The sequence below is a fragment of the Schistocerca piceifrons genome, chromosome 5, assembly GCF_021461385.2.
Source record: "Schistocerca piceifrons isolate TAMUIC-IGC-003096 chromosome 5, iqSchPice1.1, whole genome shotgun sequence".
Classification (NCBI taxonomy): domain Eukaryota; kingdom Metazoa; phylum Arthropoda; class Insecta; order Orthoptera; family Acrididae; genus Schistocerca; species Schistocerca piceifrons.
Genome location: NC_060142.1, coordinates 237530135 through 237552749, shown reverse-complemented (window position 1 = coordinate 237552749; position 22615 = coordinate 237530135). Strand labels below are relative to the sequence as shown.

General features: G+C 41.6%; 1 protein-coding gene across 3 annotated transcripts in view; it reads right to left on the bottom strand.

The window, feature by feature from the left end:
* LOC124798195 (ubiquitin-associated domain-containing protein 1) overlaps positions 1–22615 on the bottom strand; it is a 46176-nt gene that overhangs the window by 22342 nt on the left and 1219 nt on the right. The window lies entirely within an intron of this gene.

The window sequence follows — 22615 nt, the reverse complement described above, 5'->3', positions numbered from 1 at the left end:
TAACAAACATAATAAATATGTCCTTTAGTTCAGGTCAAAGGTGCTGAAAAATTAATGGCATCAGCATGTTATGCTCTTAGGATTTCATCATCAGTTTGTAATGGCCAATGTCTTATGGAGACATACTATTCCTCAATACACACAATTCTTACCTACTGGATTCTTTTCTACAGATTAAGGGATCAAAACATACACATAATTTTTAACTGCAGAAAAGGGAGACAATAATAATTACTAGAAATAATAGTTGGCTCATTGTAAAGACCTATTTAAAAAAAGCTGGTATCCTTGCTGCATTGACTGCGCAATTCTACCAATCTGTTGTGCATATCAGGGAAAACATAAGTAAGTACTTCACTAATGGTTCTATAAATGATCAGTGAACAAAGTTTGGTCTTCTATTTACCACAATAAAATAAACAAAACGCTCAAAACAGTATTTAGAACAGGGAATAAAATTTTACAATTAACTGACCACAAAAACACAAAAGATTACTAAAATACATATGTTTAAAAGAACAGTTAAAGAATTTTTCATTGTTGTTGTTGTGGTCTTCAGTCCTGAGACTGGTTTGATGCAGCTCTCCATGCTAATCTATCCTGTGCAAGCTTCTTCATCTCTCAGTACCTACTGCAACCTACATCCTTCTGAATTTGCTTGGTGTATTCATCTCTTGGTCCCCCTCTACGATTTTTACCCTCCACGCTGCCCTCCAATGCTAAGTTTGTGATCCCTTGATGCCTCAGAACATGTCCTACCAACCAGTCCCTTCTTCTAGTCAAGTTGTGCCACAAACTTCTCTTCTCCCCAATCCTATTCAATACTTCCTCATTAGCTATGTGATCTACCCATCTAATCTTCAGCATTTTTCTATAGCACCACATTTTGAAAGCTTCTATTCTCTTCTTGTCTAAACTATTTATCATCCATGTTTCACTTCCATACATGGCAACACTCCATACAAATACTTTCAGAAACGACTTCCTGACACTTAAATCTATAATCGATGTCAACAAATTTCTCTTCTTCAGAAACGCTTTCCTTGCCATTGCCAGTCTACATTTTATATCCTCTCTACTTTGACCATCATCTGCTATTTTGCTCCCCAAATAGCAAAACTCCTTTACTACTTTAAGTGTCTCATTTCCTAATCAAATACCCTCAGCATCACCTGATTTAATTCGACTACATTCCATTATCCTCGTTTTGCTTTTGTTGATGTTCATCTTATATCCTCCTTTCAAGACACTATCCATTCCACTCAACTGCTCTTCCAAGTCCTTTGCTGTCACTGACAGAATGACAATGTCATTGGCGAACCTCAAAGTTTTTATTTCTTCTCCATGGATTTTAATACCTACTCCAAATTTTTCTTTTGTTTCCTTCACTGCTTGCTCAATATACAGATTGAATAACATCGGGGAAAGGCTACAACCTCGTCTCACTCCCTTCCCAACCACTGCTTCCCTTTCATATCCCTCAACTCTTATAACTGCCATTTGGTTTCTATACAAATTGTAAATAGCCTTTCACTCCCTATATTTCACCCTGCCACCTTCAGAATGTGAAAGAGAGTATTCCAGTCAACATTGTCAAAAGCTTTCTCTACAAATGACAGAAACGTAGGTTTGCCTTTCCTTAATCTAGCTTCTAAGATAAGTCGTAGGGTCAGTACTGCCTCACGTATTCCAATATTTCTACAGAATCCAAACTGATCTTCCCCTAGGTCGGCTTCTACTAGTTTTTCCATTCGTCTGTAAAGAATTCGTGTTAGTATTTTGCAGCCGTGACTTATTAAACTGATAGTTCGGTAATTTTCACATCTGTCAACACCTGCTTTCTTTGGGATTGGAATTATTATATTCTTTTTGAGGTCTGAGGGTATTTCACCTGTCTCATACATCTTGCTCACCAGATGGTAGAGTTTTGTCAGGACTGGCTCTCCCAAGGCCGTCAGTAGTTCCAATGGAATATTGTCTACTCCGGGGGCCTTGTTTCGACTCAGGTCTTTCAGTGCTCTGTCCAACTCTTCACGCAGTATCATATCTCCCATTTCATCTTCATCTACATCCTCTTCCATTTCCATAATATTGTCCTCAAGTACATCGCCCTTGTATAGACCCTCTATATACTCCCTCCACCTTTCTGCTTTCCCTTCTTTGCTTAGAACTGGGTTTCCATCTGAGCTTTTAATATTCATACAAGTGGTTCTCTTTTCTCCAAAGGTCTTTTTAATTTTCCTGTAGGCAGTATCTATCTTAGCCCTTGTGAGATAAGCCTCTACATCCTTACATTTATCCTCTAGCCATCCCTGCTTAGCCATTTTGCACTTCCTGTTGATCTCATTTTTGGGACGTTTGTATTCCTTTTTGCCTGCTTCATTTACTGCATTTTTATATTTTCTCCTTTCATCAATTAAATTCAATATTTCTTCTGTTACCCAAGGATTTCTACTAGCCCTCGTCTTTTTACCTACTTGATCCTCTGCTGCCTTCACTACTTCATCCCTCAAAGCCACCCATTCTTCTTCTACTGTATTTCTTTCTCCCATTCCTGCCATTTGTTCCCTTATGCTCTCCCTCAAACTCTGTACAACCTCTGGTTTAGTCAGTTTATCCAGAACCCATCTCCTTAAATTCCCACCTTTTTGCAGTTTCTTCAGTTTTAATCTACATTTCATAACCAATAGATTGTGCCCAGAGTCCACATCTGCCCCTGGAAATGTCTTACAATTTAAAACCTGGTTCCTAAATCTCTGTCTTACCATTATATAATCTACCTGAAATCTGTCCGTATCTCCAGGCTTCTTCCATGTATACAACCTTCTTTTATGATTCTTGAACCAAGTGTTAGCTATGACTAAGTTGTGCTCTGTGCAAAATTCTACCAGGTGGCTTCCTCTTTCATTTCTTACCGCCAATCCATATTCACCTACTACATTTCCTTCTCTCCCTTTTCCTACTACCGAATTCCAGTCACCCATGACTATTAAATTTTCGTCTCCCTTCACTATTTGAATAATTTCTTTTATTTCATCATACATTTCTTCAATTTCATCATCATCTGCAGAGCTAGTTGGCATATAAACTTGTACTACTGTAGTAGGCGTGGGCTTCGTGTCTATCTTGGCCACAATAATGGCTTCACTATGCTGTTTGTAGTAGCTTACCCGCATTCCTATTTTTTTATTCATTATTAAACCTACTCCTGCATTAGCCCTATTTGATTTTGTATTTATAACCCTGTATTCACCTGACCAAAAGTCTTGTTGCTCCTGCAACCGAACTTCACTAATTCCCACTATATCTAACTTTAGCCTATCCATTTCCCTTTTTAAATTTTCTAACCTACCTGCCCGATTAAGTGATCTGACATTCCACGCTCCGATCTGTAGAATGCCAGTTTTCTTTCTCCTGATAACGACGTCCTCTCGAGTAGTCTCCGCCCGGAGATCCGAATGGGGGACTATTTTACCTCTGGAATATTTTACCCAAGAGGACGTCATCATCATTAACCATACAGTAAAGCTGCATGCCCTTGGGAAAAATTACGGCTGTAGTTTCCCCTTGCTTTCAACCGTTCGCAGTACCAGCACAGCAAGGCTGTTTTGGTTAGTGTTACAAGGCCAGATCAGTCAATCATCCAGACTGTTGCCCCTGCAACTACTGAAAAGGCTGCTGCCCCTCTTCAGGAACCACACGTTTGTCTGGCCTCTCAACAGATACCCCTCCGCTGTGGTTGCACCTACGGTACAGCTATCTGTATCGCTGAGGCACGCTAGCCTCCCCACCAACGGCAAGGTCCATGGTTCATTCTTCATAAATCATGCATATTACACAACTAAAAATGACTTGGTGGGCTCAGAGATAGCGATTAGTAATAAAGGGGATTATAACAACGCCCTGTCACACTACAATACTTGATCACAATATAGTGCTTTTACAAGAAAATCTTGTGCCTTATGATGTAAAATGCACAACTGTGGCATCTTGCCACTATCCTGCATTCAACATCTCAGTCATGCACACCTCTCCCACTATGGAAACTCCATAGCTGCTCTCCTTAATACCTTACTGTGCCACAACGAATGGGGAAAAGAATCCTTCCATTCCTTTTGAGGTGCTACAGTAGGAACATATACTGTAGAGCCCAGGTGAGGCTTGTTGAAAGTGGCAGAGAAGTACTGGGAGATTAAGGTTTCATCAAATTATGCGGTGCACCTTGATAACTCAAATGGGAAAGACATCGCCCGAAAGGAAACAGTCTGCATTCAACTGCCATTTGACTACACAGTTTGAGTCAAGAGGTTTCATGACTTCACTTTGATTCATTGCAGACATTCTAAAAGAGCACTAATTAGGATGCCCGGGGAAGCTACAAATGTGTGTAGCATAAGCTGCCAGTAAACGTTGGCGCTGTAACTGCAGTGGAGGGACACCTGCCTCCACAAGTATGCTGTTCACAGGGCTGGTCCGGAAAGCTCCAATGGCAAGTCGGATCCCGCTGGGAAGGATGTGGTCCAGCACCTGTAACGCAGAAGGGGATGCTGAACCATAAGCCAGGCTCCCATAATCCAGACGTGACTGAATTAACACCTGGTAGAGTCGTAAGAGGGTAGACCAGTCGGCTCCCCAGCTGGTGTGGCTCAAGCAACGCAGAGCATTAAGATGCCGCCAACACATCTGTTTAAGCTGACGAATATGAGGGAGTCAAGTCAACCGGGTGTCAAAAACCACATCCAAAAATCGATGTGTCTCCACCACAGCAAGAGGTTTGCCGTCAAGGTAAAGCCGTGGCTCAGGGTGAACAGTACGTCGCCAGCAGAAATGCATAACGCAGGTCTTGACAGCCGAAAACTAGAAGCCATGCGCTACAGCCCAAGCCTGCGCCTTGCAGATAGCGCCCTGCAGCTGATGTTCAGCAGCTGCAATGCCAATGGAGCTATAGTAGAGGTAGAAGTCGTCAGCATACAAGGACGCTGAGAGAGACGTTCCCACCACCGCAGCGAGCCCATTAATTGCAATTAAAAACAGGCAGACACTTAAGACAGATCCCTGCGGTATCCCATTCTCCTGAACTCGGGGGGAACTACGGGAGGCCGCAACTTGAACGCGGAAGGTACGATTTGACAGAAAATTTTGGATGAAAATCAGCAGCGGACCCCGAAGACCCCAACCATGAAGCGTAGAGAGGACGTGATGTCACCATGTCGTATCGTATGCCTTCCGCATGTCAAAAAAGACAGCGACGAGGTGCTCGTGGCGGGCAAAGGCAGTACGGATGGCAGGCTCCAGGCTCACCAGATTATCGGCGGCAGAGTGGCCCTTACGGAACCCACCCCGAGACGGAGCCAGAAGGCCCCGAGACTCGAGTACCCAACTCAACCGCCGGCTCACCATGCATTCAAGCAACTTGCAAAGAACGTTGGTGAGGCTAATGGGGCAGTAGCTGTCCACCTCCAGTTGGTTCTTGCCAGGTTTCAGAACGGGGATGACAATGCTTCCCCGCCATTGCGACGGGAACTCACCCTCGACCCAGATACGGTTGTAAAGGTCTAGGAGGTGTCACTGGCAGTCGGCCGAGAGGTGTTTGAGCATCTGACAGCGGATGCGATCTGGCCCGGGAGCCGTATCAGGGCAAGTGGCTAGGGCACTTCGGAAATCCCACTCACTGAACGGAACATTGTAGGATTCAGGGTGGCGCATGTGAAATGAAAGGCTCCGACGTTCCAACCGCTCTTTAATGGAGCGGAAGGCCAGTGGGTAATTCGCAGAAGTGGAACTCTGAGCAAAATGCTCTGCTAAGCCGTTGGAAACTGTGTCGGGGGGGTCAGTACAAACTGCAGTGAAAGTGCAGGGACACTGACGGGGGTCCGATAGTCATAGAGTCGCAGAATCTTGGTCCATACCTGCGATGGAGAGGTATGGAGGCCAATGGTGGAGACATACCACTCACAGCACTCCTGCTTGTGTTGGGGAATGAGGCGGTGGGCCTGCGCATGGAGCCGTTTAAAGGCAATGAGGTGTGCTAATGAGGGATGTCGCTTGTGACACTGGAGCGCCCGCATACGATCTCTAATTGCCTCAGCGATCTCGGGTGACCACCAAGGCACAGTCCTCCACCGAGGGGACCCAGTAGAACAGGGAATAGCAGATTCTGCAGCAGTAATGATGCCAATGGTGACGGAGTGAACCACCGCATCAATGGTGTCATTGGAAAGAGGCTCAATAGCGACAACGGAGGAGAACAAGTCCCAGTCAGCCTTATTTATAGCCCATCTGCAGGTGTGCCCAGAAGAGTGACGCTGTGGCAGTGACAGAAAGATCGGAAAGTGGTCACTACTGCACAAGTTGCTGTGCACCCTCCATTGGACAGACGGTAAGTGGCTAGGGCTGCAAATCGAAAGGTCAATTGCTGAGTACGTGCCATGCGCCACACTGAAACATGTGAAGGCACCATCATTTACAAGGAATAGGTCAAGCTGTGCCAATACATGCTCAATGGTGGCACCTCGGCGTGTTGCCACTGATCCACCCCACAGAGGGTTATGGGCGTTGAAGTCGCCCGGTAACAGAAAAGGGGGCGGCAATTGGGCTATCAGCGCAGCCAGGACATGCTGCGGGACATCATCATCCGGTGGAAGAGACAGTAAGAGCCTCAGGCGTCCACACCCAAACAGCGACAGCCTCTAAAGGTGTTTGTAGAGGGACAGACTTGATGGGAAGGGAGTGAAGGACATAGATGCAGACACCACCAGAGACCCTTTCATAAGCTGCCCAGTTCATATAATAACCCCGATAGCCACAGAGGGCGGGGGTTCGCATTGCTGGAAACCAAGTTTCTTGAAGATCAATGCAGAGGAAAGGGTGAAGGCTGAGAAGTTGTTGGAGCTCAGCAAGATGGTGGAAGAAACTGCTGCAGTTCCACCGGAAGGATGATATTGTTCATGGCTGAGAAAGGCGTGAAGGGACTGGGGAGGCAGATTACGCTGCTGGGTCACCTGCTGCCACCGATTGAGCACCTGTGCAAGTGTTATCCATTGTCTCTGAGGGAACGGCGATATCGAGGTCCTCAGCGGACGCCAGGATCTCCACCTCATCCTCAGACGCAGAGCTCAAAAGTTGCGGTGGTGTGGGTGCCACCGCAAGTTCCTTGGCCTTCTTGGACTTCTCTCGCTGCTCCTTGGCTTTCACCGGCTGGGAGGGCTTCACCGATTCAGTCTCCAGGACGGAGGAGGATCACTAAGTCCTAGGACCAGCTGCTTGTGGGCACTTATGCCACTGTTAGGCGTCATCCTTCTCGCTTGTGGAAACCTGGGAAGGGAGGGACCCAAAGGACCCCTTGGGAGCGAGAGTAGCCGAAGAAGATGGACGCTTCTCCGGCTTAGAAGCGGGGACGGATGTCCCCGATGGGTGGGGGGGGGGGGGGGGGGGGGGATGTTGCTCCCAAGGAAGGTGGCGCAGGAGCAATAGGGTGGGTAGTGCCCTCAAAGGGCAAGGGGGCATGTGGAGTTGTACGGCTCGGCGATCTGGCTGGAATTCGCTGAACTGATGGGGCTAGCACGGTTGTTGTAGCAGCGGCATATGAAGATGTCATTCTCACAGGATGTAGTTGGTCTATTTCCTCTTAGCCTCAGTATAAGTCAGGTGGTCCAGGGTCTTATATTCCATGATTTTTTGCTCTTTCTGTAAGATCCTGCAGTCTGGCGAGCAAGGTGAATGATTCAAAAATGGTTCAATTGGCTCTGAGCACTATGGGACTTAACATCTGAGGTCATCAGTTCCCTAGAACTTAGAACTACTTAAACCTAACTAACCTAAGGACATCATATAAATCCATGCCCGCGGCAGGATTCGAACCTGCAACCGAAGCGGTCGCGCAGTCCCGGACTGAAGCGCCTAGAACCGCTCGGCCACCCCCGCCGGCAAGGTGAATGGTGCTCTCCACAGTTGACACAGATGGGAGGCGGGGCATATGGAGTATTGGGATTTGATGGGCATCCGCAATCTCGACATGTGAGGCTGGAAGTACAGCGGGAAGACATATGGCCAAATTTCCAGCACTTGAAGCACCGCATCGGGGGAGGGATATAGGGCTTGACATCACATCGGTAGACCACCACCTCGACCTTCTCCGGTAATGTATCACCCTCGAAGGCCAAGATGACGGCACCGGTAGCAACCTGATTATCCTTCGGACCTTGATGAATGCGCCGGACAAAATGAACCCCTCACCGCTCTAAGGTGGCGCGCAGCTCATCATCAGACTGCAAAAGTAGGTCCCTATGGAAAATAATACCCTGGACCATATTTAAACTCTTATGTGGTGTGATGGTAATGTTAACATCCCCCAACTTGTCACAAGCAAGTAACCTTAGTGACTGGGCAGAGGATGCCATTTTTATCAAAACTGACCCAGAGCGCATTTTGGACATGCCCTCCACCTCCCTGAACTTGTCCTTTAAATGCTCTACGAAGAACTGAGGCTTTGTGAGCATGAAAGACTCCCCATCAACTCTCGTACAAACTAGGAACTGGGGCGAATAACTGTCACTGCCATCTCGAGACTTACGCTCATCCCACGGTGTGGCCAGGGAGGGGAATGTTCTTGGATCGTATTTCTGAGCATTAAATTGAGCGCGAGAACACTTAGAGACTGCTGGCGGCTGGCCACCAGCGAGAGATGATGTACCACACTTCATTGCATGTTATCCGCCCTGATGCCATTTGGCAGGATGGCCATTGCCGGGAGTCCCGATGCCCCAGGGAGGTAGGCATCTACTCCTTGGCATATGTGGGGAGTTAACGGCGCATACATCAGCAGAGTGATCCCTGTGTTGTCAGGGGGGCTACAACCAACAGGGTACATTGCGGCCCCACCACAACAGACTGGCTACCGTGCTGGATATTAGGTGACAAGTAGTCCATGTTCGTCATCAGTGCAGAAAGCGGCACTGCACATTGCATGGCAGAAAATGCACGCAGGAACATACCCAAGCCCAAGAGATGGAGAGCGGGCAGGGCTGCAATGCAACGATGAATAAGCTGGCAAAAGGTCTCAACGCACGATGGACACAATGCACCAAGTAAGGCGCCCTTCCCCAATCGGCTCGCTCTTCGGAAGAATTTTGAGATATGGAGGTCAAACCCAACAGGGGACCATCACACAAAGGCCAAAATGTTTGAGACTCCTTTTAGTCACCTCTTATGACAGGCAGGAATACCGCGGGCCTATTCTTACCCCCCGAACCCACAGGGGGGGGGGGGGGGGGGGGGGGGGAGATTATGTTTTGCAGACTGGTGCTTTAGCAGACCTCCTACACCATCACAAGGCCCCTTCTCATGATCAGTAGCACTGTATACTAAGTCAGTTGGCACAAGTGACTTACTCAATTCAAACAGCTGGTAACGATTTTTAAAATGTCTAGGAGCACCATCAGAAATAATGATGATCTTCTCTGCCCCTGTTTGCAATTGAAGAATTGTGCACATTGCTAGCAAAGCAGGTGTTGAGTCATGTCCTGTCTCATCACTTTTAACTGCAACACTTGTGGTCTTGTTTTGAAAATATATCAGTCCTGTAAAAATTGAAACCTGGTCATTCCTCCGATGATACCCTTGTTCTCCTTGTGGGAGAATTACAGATCCATTCCCAGTAAAATCACAGTGAAGCACTAAACGTAGTTATTCAGCCTGTACACACCCTTTCACTTCTGCAATGTGCTGTTGCAATTTCTTCAGATGCTAGTGTGTTGCTGCTTTCATTGACCATTTACCAAATTCATTAGTGAAACTGTCAAAGGCACAGTTTTCTTTATTAATTTATTTTCCTCTCATGTCCCATATGTGATTTCTGCAGAGTTATCTGCTACATCTTCCAGGCCAAGTGTCCGTAAAGACAGCCCTTCCTTTCCAGGGCAGTCACCACATTCTTGAAACAAACAAATCTCTTGCTTTACATCACAGACTACTAATGACTTCACATGCCCAGCCAAGGTGCCATATGTCACGTGCTGCAATAAGTTCTTCAAAGTTACCACACAAAGTTCAAAATTTGTGCAGTACACACATAAACAGACATCTCTACGTGGGTGTGGAACTACCCACTTAGGTCGTAATGCATAAAATTTTGATCTTCCAATGTGTGAAGTTGTATAGTTGCTCTTATAAATTGCAAAAGTTTCTTTAATACTGCAAGTCATGTACCTCTTCACTTTCACAACTTTTTGACCTTCAACTGTTACAATTATAGTGTCTTTTTTGTTGGCACTCTGGCGAGAACAGTCCCATTTATCATCCAGATAAAGATTGTAAGAGATGGAAAAGACCCACCGTGGTACAACAACCGAGTTAGAAAACTGCTGCGGAAGCAAAGGGAACTTCACAGCAAACATAATCATAGCCAGGGAAGCCTTGCAGATAAACAAAAATTACGCGAAGCAAAATGTAGTGTGAGGAGGGCTATGCAAGAGGCGTTCAATGAATTCGAAAGTAAAGTTCTATGTACTGACTTGGCAGAAAATCCTAAGAAATTTTGGTCTTATGTCAAAGCGGTAGGTGGATCAAAACAAAATGTCCAGACACTCTGTGACCAAAATGGTACTGAAACAGAGGATGACAGACTAAAGGCCGAAATACTAAATGTCTTTTTCCAAAGCTGTTTCACAGAGGAAGACTGCACTGTAGTTCCTTCTCTAGATTGTCGCACAGATGACAAAATGGTACATATCGAAATAGACGACAGAGGGATAGAGAAACAATTAAAATCGCTCAAAAGACGAAAGGCCGCTGGACCTGATGGGATATCAGTTGGATTTTACACAGAGTACATGAAGGAACTTGCCCCCCTTCTCGCAGCGGTGCACCGTAGGTCTCTAGAAGAGCGTTAACATTCCAAAGGATTGGAAAAGGGCACAGGTCATCACCGTTTTAAAGAAGGGAAGTCGATCAGTTGTAGAATTTTGGAACACGTATTATGTTCGAGTATAATGACTTTTCTGGAGACTAGAAATCTACTCTGTAGGAATCAGCATGGGTTTCAAAAAAGACGATCATGTGAAACCCAGCTCGCGCTATTCGTCCACGAGACTCAGAGGGCCATAGACACGGGTTCACAGGTAGATGCCGTGTTTCTTGACTTCCGCAAGGCGTTCAATACAGTTCCTCACAGTCGTTTAATGAACAAAGTAAGAGCATATGGACTATCAGACCAATTGTGTGATTGGATTGAAGAGTTCCTAGATAACAGAACGCAGCATGTCATTCTCAATGGAGAGCAGTCTTCCGAAGTAAGAGCGACTTCAGGCGTGCCGCAGGGGAGTGTCATACGACAGTAACAGTAAAATAACTTTGACAGTAAAATAACTTTGACAGATACGTTCACTCCTGAATTTTAACATATGCTAAATTCAATAACATCCGAGACTATGAAGGTAGCCCCCCCACCTGAAGTGATACAGATTATGCCTCCTGAAAGTAAATTTTGGCCAGCTGTTCTGTGTCCTTGGGACAGATCAACCTGAGGAAAAAGTACTATAGCTCTCACTCAGCAGTGACATTTAGCAATAACATTCTGCCTTGTTTTATGTAGGTTACAAATCAACATAAAGAAGTTACCAGAAGGATAGTATTTTGAAAAAGCCTCCCCTCTCCTCCCCCCAACATCTTGACTCTTCAATGCAGAACAAATGAACAAGGATTACATTCGCAGAAGAGAAATAACAACATTTGATTTGGTTTGCTTTACATTTGGAGCCACTTTGTGGACTTCAAAGACAAAAATCCAATTGGCATGTTTCCAGAATGTCTATGTTAGGTTAGAAGGTTTGGCTACATTCTCCACACGCCAACACATGGAGCACAGCGGAGTGTACCTTGTACCACTACTAATCATTCCTTTTCCTGTCCCATTCACAAAAGGAACTAGGAAAAACGACTGTCTATATCCTTCTGTAAGATCCCTAATTTCTCTTGTCTTCGCAACCCTTATGCAAAATGTACATCGGCAGCATATAATCGTTCTGCAATCAGCATCAAATTCCAGTTCTCTACATTTCATCTCTAGTTTTCATGAAAAGAACGTTGTCTTCCTTCCAAGAGAGAATTTCCATAACAATCGCTTGTTGATTCAACCTACTGGTAAAAAATCCTCTTTATAGACGAGTTACATTTTCCTAGAATTCCCTCAATAAGTCTAAAATGGTCACTGGCCTTCCCTTCTACCGACCTGTCATGCTCGTTCTATTTCATGTTGGTTTGTGATACTATTCCTAGATATTTAACGAACATGACTGTCAAGCAGCACACTGGGGATATTCACTCACATCTAATAAAATTCATGACAAGACGCAAATCCTACTTTGTGATTGATTTAGTTGTTTATAATTTCAGACAGAATATGCTGTTGCCAATATACAATCTATATTTAACTTACTCTTTAGTTTATGAATAACAAATTCCATGGTAAATTGAGAAACACTGTATCACATAATATACAAATTACTGATAGAAATTTTTGGTGTATGATATGTAGTATACTGCATATCAATTCTGTGAGGAGGGGCATAGCACAAATCTCACTAATAAATTGGGATACTACAATAAAACATCTGTTCAATCTATAAACTTCAGCAATAAGAATATAATTAAAAACTTAAACAGACTTTGCAACCTTTCCAGTGTTTAGAGTGGAGTTCTGTATTCTGGTGCAAATTTATTTGTTAAAACACCAGAAGTCTTGATGGAAATAATAAATTCAGTTTGTTCACCAATACAGACCTAGCTTACTTTTTATTATAATCTGGCAATATACCAGACATGTTTCAAAACTCTGAGGGCAGGACATGAGTCATGCCTGGAAGGTTCAGTGAGTAGGAGCACTGCCTGTGAAAGGCCAAGACGTTTCAAACAGTGGACACCCTATTGCAGAATGAAAGGTTCATTCCGCATAATTATTTTGCCTGCAGTACTATGTTGGTAGCCTTCCATAGTTAGTGAAGGTTCTCAGAAACTGCCTCAGAATTTCTGGTAGTGTGTGACAGAGCTACACACTCTCACCCCCCTCACCGCCAAAATTTTGGTTGTGGTCAGAGACAGGATCAGTAGCATAGTCCAGGGTCCTTGCTCAGCTGGATGGTGATAACCTGGTTGTGAGTTGGCAAAGCCAATAAATGTCAATACGAAAAAAGATTATGGTAACCAATTAGTCTGTAGTATAGTCCAAGGTCCATGTTCCCTTTACACCGAATGGACATCTTTGTTATAAATAATTAAAAGCGCAAGATTAATTTAGAAAGGTTGTATTACTCAATTCATGAATACTCAACAAGTAAAGAAAAAGATTCGCCATAGTTTGACAGCCGTGTAAGAAACCAAAGAGAGCATCAGTACAAATCTGAATGTAGCTGTAGCCTAACAGACAGACAAAAACTGATTGGAAACAAGATTACAGTAAGGGGACCAATTTGTGAAGTGTTCACTGAATTCAAAAGTAAAATTCTGACTTTTTTTCAAAAAAATGTTTCAACAAGGATGATTGTAGTGTGGTTTATCCATTAAATCATCACACAATCATCAAAATGACATATGCAACCATGGCATAGAAAAGCAGCTGAAATTGCTCATCCGAAGGAAGGCCACTTACCTCGGATGGATACCAATAAGATTCTACATAGAGTATGTGAAAGAACTTGCTCCTCTTCTAACAGCAATGTACTGTACGTTGGTGGGGAATCGAAATATTCCTAGCAATTGGAAAAAAAGCACACATCATTCCCATTTTCAAGAACGAGAGATCAAACACTAGGACAAAACTATTGGCCTATATCTCTGACGACATCTTGTGTAGAATTTTGGAACAAGTTTTACAACATTTCTGGAAAAGGAAAAATCTCCTCTGTAACAATCAACAATGGTTCTGGACACAACAATAGTGTGAGACTCAGTTCACTCCATTCATCCATGAGACCCACAAAGCAGTAGATACCGACATTATGGTTGATAACATGTTTCTTGATTTGAGGAAGGTGTTCTGCAGTTCTGCACTGCTACCGAAAGAACAAAATAAGAGCTCACAGAATACCACACTAGTGTGTAATTTGGACAGATAAAAGAATCTATTTACCATGCGGTGGCAGGGGAACACATACACACAAAAGGATTTAACTTTTACAAGCTTTCGGAGCCAGTGGCTCCTTCTTCTGGCAGAAGAGTTGAAGGGGAAGACAGAGGGGTGAACGAAAAGGACTGGAGAGGGTTAGGGAAAGGGATACAGTTTAGAAAAGTCACCCAGAACCCTGGGTTGGGAGAGACTTAACCTGATAGGATGAGAAGACCTAAACCTCTCCAGTCCTTCATTCGACCCTCTTCCTTTCCCTTCAAATAACTGATGATTTGTTGGAAATGTAATTTGACTGAAGAGATTCTAGCAAACACAATGTAGCATATCATTCTCAAGCGAGAGAAGTCTTAAGACGTAAAATAACTTCCTTTTCACAATATATATAAATTACATAGTGGACAACATTGGAATTTCCTTGAGGCTTTTAGCTGATTACGCTGTTGTATACAGAAAAGTTGCAACACTTTAAAAATGTATCAAAATACAAGAAGACCTGTAAACTGTCAACACTTGGTGCAGGGATTAGCAGTTAACCCTGAATATGAACAAATTTAATATATTGCACACACACATATATATATAAAAAAACAAAGATGAGGTGACTTACTGAACGAAAGCGCTGGCAGGTCGATAGACACACAAACAAACACAAACATACACACAAAATTCAAGCTTTCGCAACAAACTGTTGCCTCATCAGGAAAGAGGGAAGGAGGGGGGAAGACGAAAGGAAGTGGGTTTTAAGGGAGAGGGTAAGGAGTCATTCCAATCCCACGTGGAATGTTTCCTTCTATTATATATATATATATATATATATATATATATATATATGGAAAGATCAATTACATGACTGCAGAATGATCAATCAAAGCTCTCACTTTCTTAAAATATCTAAGAGTATGAATATGAAGCAAAGCAAAGAGGAATAACTGCATAAAACTAATCACAGGTAAGGCAGGTGCCAGACAGATTCACTGGAAGAATTCTCAGGACATGTAGTTCACTCATGAAGGAGGCAGCTTACAGAACCTTTGTTCAAAAACCATGTCGTGTACCAGATAGATTGCTAGAGGAGATAGAGAAGATCTAAAGAAGAAGTGTGTTTTGTCACAGGATGGATTCATTTAGTAAGTACGAAAGTATCACTTAGGTGCTCATCCAACTCCACTTGCAGATGCTACATAAGATGTGTTTTGCATCATGGTGTGGTTTACTGTTAAAACTCCAAGAGCATATATTCCTCGAGTGTCAACCACTACACTGCCTCCCTACGCATATCTCGTGAAAAGGCTTTGAACCTAAGATTACAGGAATTTGAGCTCACATGGAGGCTTACCAGCAATCGTTCTTCCCACAAATTATTTGTGACTGGAACAGGAAAAAGAGGGCAACTACAGAGACACGCAAAGCACACTCCTTCACACTCTATAAAGTGGCTTGCGGAGTACAGTTGAACTATTTTGATGCACGGGACATATATTTATCATGTTCCATAGATCATAACACAGAGACCCTTTAGGGATACAGAATGTGTGAAGATATACATTAACAAAAGATAATCACATGACACAGACTTAACCCCTATGTTAACAATAAACTATTTCTATTACGATAAATGCTATTCATGCTTATGACACCTAAATATAACCGAGTAAATTATAAAGAGTGTCACCACTTTGAAAATATCTGCTGCTTATCTTCTATTGATACTTTAATATTTACTTCTTTGCATTGGTAATTTTGAAAGGAAATAGATAACTACATCAGTAAAAACTATATCCTGTTTACAGTGCATTGCTACTTGTTAGACGGCTCTACAGCAAACACTGTTACTTCCCATATAGCTAGAATCTGATTCACAAGTGATGACTGTTCGCATAGGTCAAGGAACGGACACAGTTGGCATTGTTGTTGATTCCAAGCAACTGTTATGATACATGCAGACCCATACTTTGTGCCTGAAGAAAGCTGGTATTCTACAAATTACGTTCTTGCTTGCTTATGTAGAACTTGTCATTTACCACCACCAACAGTGATGACAACTCGCCACAAATGGAAAAAAAAATCTCCCAATAACTTGCTATGATCACGTTTAATACTTGCACTGGCTAAGGCATTCACAGTAGAGCACTCAGAACACTACTGAGCAGTCACTGGCTGTCTGAGAATATGCGACACAGATGCACTGAACAAGCCTAAATTTGCCCACCATCATGCATGACCCCTGCTATAACAGACCTTTGCAATTCTTGACTCAAGATATTCAAATAATTTGGAGGAGGATGCCTCATGAGGAAAGTTTTCAATTTTCTTTCGAATTAATTGGGAATTCCAAATTCTTGGTTTATGTCACATGGAAGCTTACTGAACACCTCTCAATCAGAGTAGATAACTCCACTTTGACCTGTAGAAAATAGGCAGACCCTACAAAAAATTGTTTATATATCTTGTTATGTGATTGTGCTCAACATAGTTCAGCTGAAACTGATTTTTACTGCCAGCAACAAAATTCATTAATCAGTGGGCGTATTCCAGGATCTTTAAACTGACTTTCACAAGATGTATGGTTACTTACTTCACATGTCATTCTTACTGCTTACTTCTGCTGAATGGACTTATTTTGCTTTAGGTGCACTGAACCAGAAGATAATTCCACAAGACAGCAAGGAGTGAAAATACTCAAATCAAGCCAAAGCTCTTGTCTTTACGTCAACACAAAGAAAGAAGCTTCTTAAGGCAAAATCTGCTGAGCTGAGTTTCTTGATTAGTTTTATGTGTTGATTCCATTTTAAATTGTTGCCCAACTGGACCCCCAATGAATTACACACAAGGCGTTTCATTTAGTGTGTGACCATTGATGTCTACTTTTGGTGTTAGCAGGTCATTTTAGCTTTCTTGAAACTGCATAATATGAATCTTTATACGAGTTTAAGACAAACTGTTAGCTGCCAACCAAATTCAGAGCTCAGCAGTTACCATCTGATCTGCATGTGTTAAGTCTGAGTACACTTTTGTCATACTCTAGCATTACAGTCTTCAATCGATTCTTTAAAGCCACTGGAAGATCATTAATATAGGTCGAGAAGAAGAGAAACATAGTACTGAGCCTTGTGGGGCCTCACATTTTATGTTCCCCCATTCCCAAATTACTGTCAATGCATGTGACACAGTCTCCCAATCAAGTCATCTGGTTTCTGTTATGAAGATACGACAGCACCCACGCAAGGTGGATGCAATTAATGTCATACGTCTGTCAAGTAGAATTTAGTGGTCCACAGAACGAAAGGGTTTGAAAGATCACAAAATATACCAATAAAATAATTTTCCGTTCATTAGTTGTGCCAGAACAATTTGTGAGTTCTGGTAATGTTCTTTTCTGAGAAGAATCTTTTATAAAAGCCAGGCTGAGATGCATTTAACACAGTCTGCTCAGTTAAATGATTGTTCTATAGGAGACCATTTTCTCAAATGCTTTTGAATAGACTGGTAGAAGTGAAATAGAACTGTAATTAAAGGTAGTCTGAAATTTTAAAACATGCTGTGCTTCAGCAATGGTGCATGTAAAAACTTGATAGGACTCGGAAATAACAACCAACCAGTTGCAGAATTACCATGGTTTCAACAAATATGCATTTGTGTTCTTCAGAAGGAAAATGGACCTGTTGAACAAATTGTTATAAATGTCAACCAAAGAAGGAACCAAATTTGAAAAAAAAAAAAAAATAATAATAATAATTACAATTTTTTTAAGAAAAAAAGACATACTTACAACATCACATATTGACATAAACGGATGTTGACACCATAAGGCTCTTGCCTAGTACAGTGTACACGTAACCCACAAATATCAACAGTTAAATGCATAATTTAAATTAGTACCCAAATCTTGTAAGGCTTTGTTGAAGAACTATAAAATAAAACACACGTCATTGACTCCAACAGACATTTACTATGACACATACAAGGCTAGTAACATGAGCCGACTGATCATGATTTGTAGGCACTGGTGATAGATAAACTGCGGTAGGTGGTGCTTACTATGCAATTGAATGTGCGTTTAGCTGCACTGAGAAGAAAATCCCTGCATCAGCAAATAAAATGGTTAATAGCTAAAATTAAAACAGAAAAAATAATGAAAATAGAAACATTGGGGTAAGGGAAAGGGAGTCAAAGTCATATGACATGTAAAGAGCTAGCAGGCTCGAGTAAACAGTCCTAATTATTTGCATACGCATGCATCAACCACCATGAGAAGAACTTCTGAATGAATACAAAAATGTGCCAGATAACATTGTATGAAGCCAAAACCTCACAAAACAGCTTTTACTCTGTTTACACAGTATGCTTCATCATTCACTGCTACTTTCCCTACTTGTTATTTCACAGGTTATAATTAGTGCCACTCACCATCCACGCCTTTTTGCTCGAGTTTAACCTGTTACATTTCTTCTTATAAATATCTTACCTTCCACGTTAGTTACAAGCTGATTTATAGGGATCTACATATTAATACCTTTTTAATTATGTTAACATGTTTTAGAACATGTATCGGCTTCATATACTGTACCTACGCATGTTCTCATATTTATTTACAAGTTCTTCTCGTGCAGCTTTATGCATGTGTATGTAAATAATAACCACTGTTTACCTGAGCCTGATTGGTTTTTACACATCACACGACTCTAACAACTCCCTCTGCCCCTCTCCCTCTGCCCCTTTTGCCACCCTCCCATTTTTTCCATTTTCATTAGTTTTATTTTAATTTTAGTTATTAACCATTTTATTCCCTGAATCAGGCATTAGCTGCTCTGTGTGGCTATATGCACATTTGTTCATGCAGTAAGTACCACCTAACACAGTTTACCTATCACCAATGCCTGCATGTCTTAGTCACCTCGCATCATTAGTCTCGTGTGTGCCATACTAAATGTCTGCTGAAGCCAATGACGTGTTTTATTTTAAAGTTTTATAACAAAGCCCTACAATATTGGGCTATTATTTTGTATTAAGCACTTTAACTGCTGATGTTTGTGGGTGACATGAACATTGCACTAGACAAAAGCCTTATGGCATCAAAATCCGTTTATGTCAATATGTGATTTTATGAGGTTTTTTTTATTATTATTTTTTTTTAAATTACTGTTTATCGGCAGATGGATGGCTGTTATTTTCCCATCCTACCAAGACGTACTTTGACTGTCCCCAGTTTTATAGTTTCTGTCTGTCAGGAAACACACTTAGAGTCACTGATTAATTACAAAGATAGCTCATGAAGAATGCTTTGGCCAAAAGCTTATATGAATTTTCTGAAGAAGGCTTTGGCCGAAAGCTTATACTTAATTGTCTCTTCATTGTGCCTATCTGTAACTTAACTTGTCATATTTATATGGTGAGTAGAAATCTATCCTTTTCTTGATATTTAAGACAGCTTATGGGTAGCCTTAGCAAGTCAACATATGATTTTAATATTTTGCTAGAAACACCATTATAGTCAGCAGAATTACTGCTTTTTAGTGACTGCTTGTGATCTCCTTTGGGGCTGTATTTTTGAAACTAATGTCTGTTGGTGGTGCATGTAGTGTGTGCACAAGTAAATCTAATAAGCCTACATTTGGTTGTCAATTAATAAGTGGCATGTTTGCTCCCACTTATTGAATTTGGTAACACATGATTTGAGTTTCATTCTTCTTTAACAGAGCTATTTCCTATGGGCCCAATGCCATTATGGTGGTTCTTTTTGTCTGTTTCTCATTTAATAACATTTTTGCATTACCATTCCAGTGTTTTATTTTTTTGGACACAGTGGATGTATTTTGCTTTCTTTTTAACAACAGATTGGCGGATTTTACATTACGGGTAGTAACGGAGTTTCTGGCGGATTTTACATTACGGGTAGTAACGGAGTTTCAACACTCAATCAAATCTTGTTCTCTAAAGTTAAAGTAACATTTTCCATCTACGCTGTTTGCTTTACATATTTCTCTCCAGCCAGGATTACCTTACATATGGATTTATGAGGACACGACCAAATTTTCAACATTTCATGTAGGGCCCGTCCACATTTTTATAAATTTTGCTAATGTCCACATTTTTTTAGTTTTGAGAATTAACACCTTTACATTATTTTTCACTTCATATCAGCAGTTACTGAATTACACTGTCGTGGACTTATCTGGAAGAACCTATCAAATTTTTATTTGTTAAAAATACTGAAACTGACAATGAAAATCATTTTGATCACTTTTCATGTTGGGTGGGGGGGGGGGGGGGGGTGTCACTGTTATATATGATGGAACATCTGAACCAAGTCAGAAGCAGTACATTGAGTTATGTAGTAGAGAAGAACAATTTACGAATCAAATGTGCAGTTCTTATTTGCAGTTCCAGTGCATAATGCTTCTGTTTAGAGGATTTCGCCTTAATACATGCACAGTGGAAAAAGGAGAGAAACAGACTAACAGTTGAATCTATGAGCAATGGTAGAATTTAATTTGTGTCAACAAAAGGAAATTTTAAACAAGATCCAGTCCAGCAAAAAGTACTCAACGGCTCTAAAGTAATGTAGATATGCTTGACATGAATATCTTGTTTAATATGGAATGCAGCCACTTGATAACATAAAATGGAGCTAATAATGTTCCATTTGGCAGTCCTAAAGGAATTTGTCTGGATCTTAATAGGAACATTACAATCACTGTCTTACAGCAATCATACTTTCTCACTTAAAACCAAAAACCATCCCAATCTAGTACTGATTATCTGGGCTACGCTACAGGCAAGTGATAGGGTAAAACAAATATTTCTTGTGTGTGTGTGTGTGTGTGTGTGTGTGTGTGTGTGTGTGTGTGTGTGTGTACATATACACACGAAATTTACTCATCAAGCAGTGGCAGGAGAACTCATGTACAAAAGTTATTGAAATTCACAAGTTTTCGGAGCCATTGGCTCCTCCTCCTGGCAGAAGGATTGAAGGGGAAGGAAGAGGGGTAAAGTGAAAGGACTGGTAAGGTTTAGGAAAAGGGTAGACTTCGTAAAAATCGCCCAGATTCCAGGATCAGGGGAGACTTACTGGACAGGATGAGAACGAAAGACTGATTGATTGATTGTGTTTGCACCTGATTTGATGCAGTCTCATTTGGTGCAGTCCCCAAGAATCAGTCTTTTCTTCTCATCCTGTCTGATACGTCTCCCCTGACCCGGGGTTCTGGATGACTTTTCCGAACTCTACCCCTTTTTTCTAAACCTCACCAGTCATTTTCTTTCACCCCTCTTCCTTCCCCTTCAACCCTACTGCCAGTAAGAGGAGCCACTGCAAATTTCAATACCTTTTGTATGAGTGTTCTCCTGTCACTGCGTGGTGAGTAGATTTTTTATGTATCCAATTACATTATATTTTCAAAAACTGATTATTTTCATTGAATAACATTCTATCACTACCATCTATTATTACGGTTTTGATTGCAACAGTACAAATATGTTTACATCTTTCGTATAGAACCGATAGCAAGTTGTGTGCATTGGTAGAGAGAAGTTAAATTCGGTTTATGTTAGGGCTGGAGTGCCACAAGGGTCAGTGCTCGGACCGTTATTGTTTCTGTTAATGATAAGTGATCTGCCTTTATTCATAAATTCTCAAACAATATTGTACGCCAATGATACAACTCTTCTAAATAAAAGCTAAGATCTAGCCACACTGAAAACATTGACCGAAAATACCCTTGCTCAATATTCATTATGGTTTAAAGTGAATGATTTCTTGCTAAATGAAAATGAAACACAGGAACTTTACTTGAAGGAGGCCCCTAACCACCATGAATTAGAAACCGTTAAAATTTTTAGGTGCTACCATTGACAACAAATTGAACCAGGAATCACACATCACAAATATACTGGTGTATAATCAGTATTAATCATATGGAATTATATTGTAGTGTAGTAGTTGTTACATAAATGACGTTTTACTTTTCCAGAAGAAAGTATTAATAACTACTGACTCCGGTAAATGACAATATTGTAAACTTATGTTTGTTAAATTGCAATGTCTGACGGTAGTGAACCCATTCATTTATAATGTTCTGTTGTACATAAGAAACAATGTTTCTAAATTTGTATCGAGAAGTGATATTCAGAGCTATAATACTAGAAATGGAACATGTGTAGGCATGTCACATCATACACAATGTAAATCACGGAACTCCTACTTAGTCCTTGTACTAAGGATGTTTAGCAGACTACGCAAAGATTTTAAAGAATTGCCTGTAAATATTTTTAAAGCCAAATTGTATAAGGTATTAGTAAACAATACTTTTTACACTGTTGATGAATTTTTTGAAGATGAAAGCACTACTTTGTAATGTGTGTTTTCTTCATTTACTCACTTCATGCGAACTAAAGTACATTGAGAAATGTATGCTCTTGACTTTCTCTATTGCCGTAACGAGCTGAGTGACAATAAAATTCTATCATCATCATCATCAAGTCAAGATCTGAACTAGA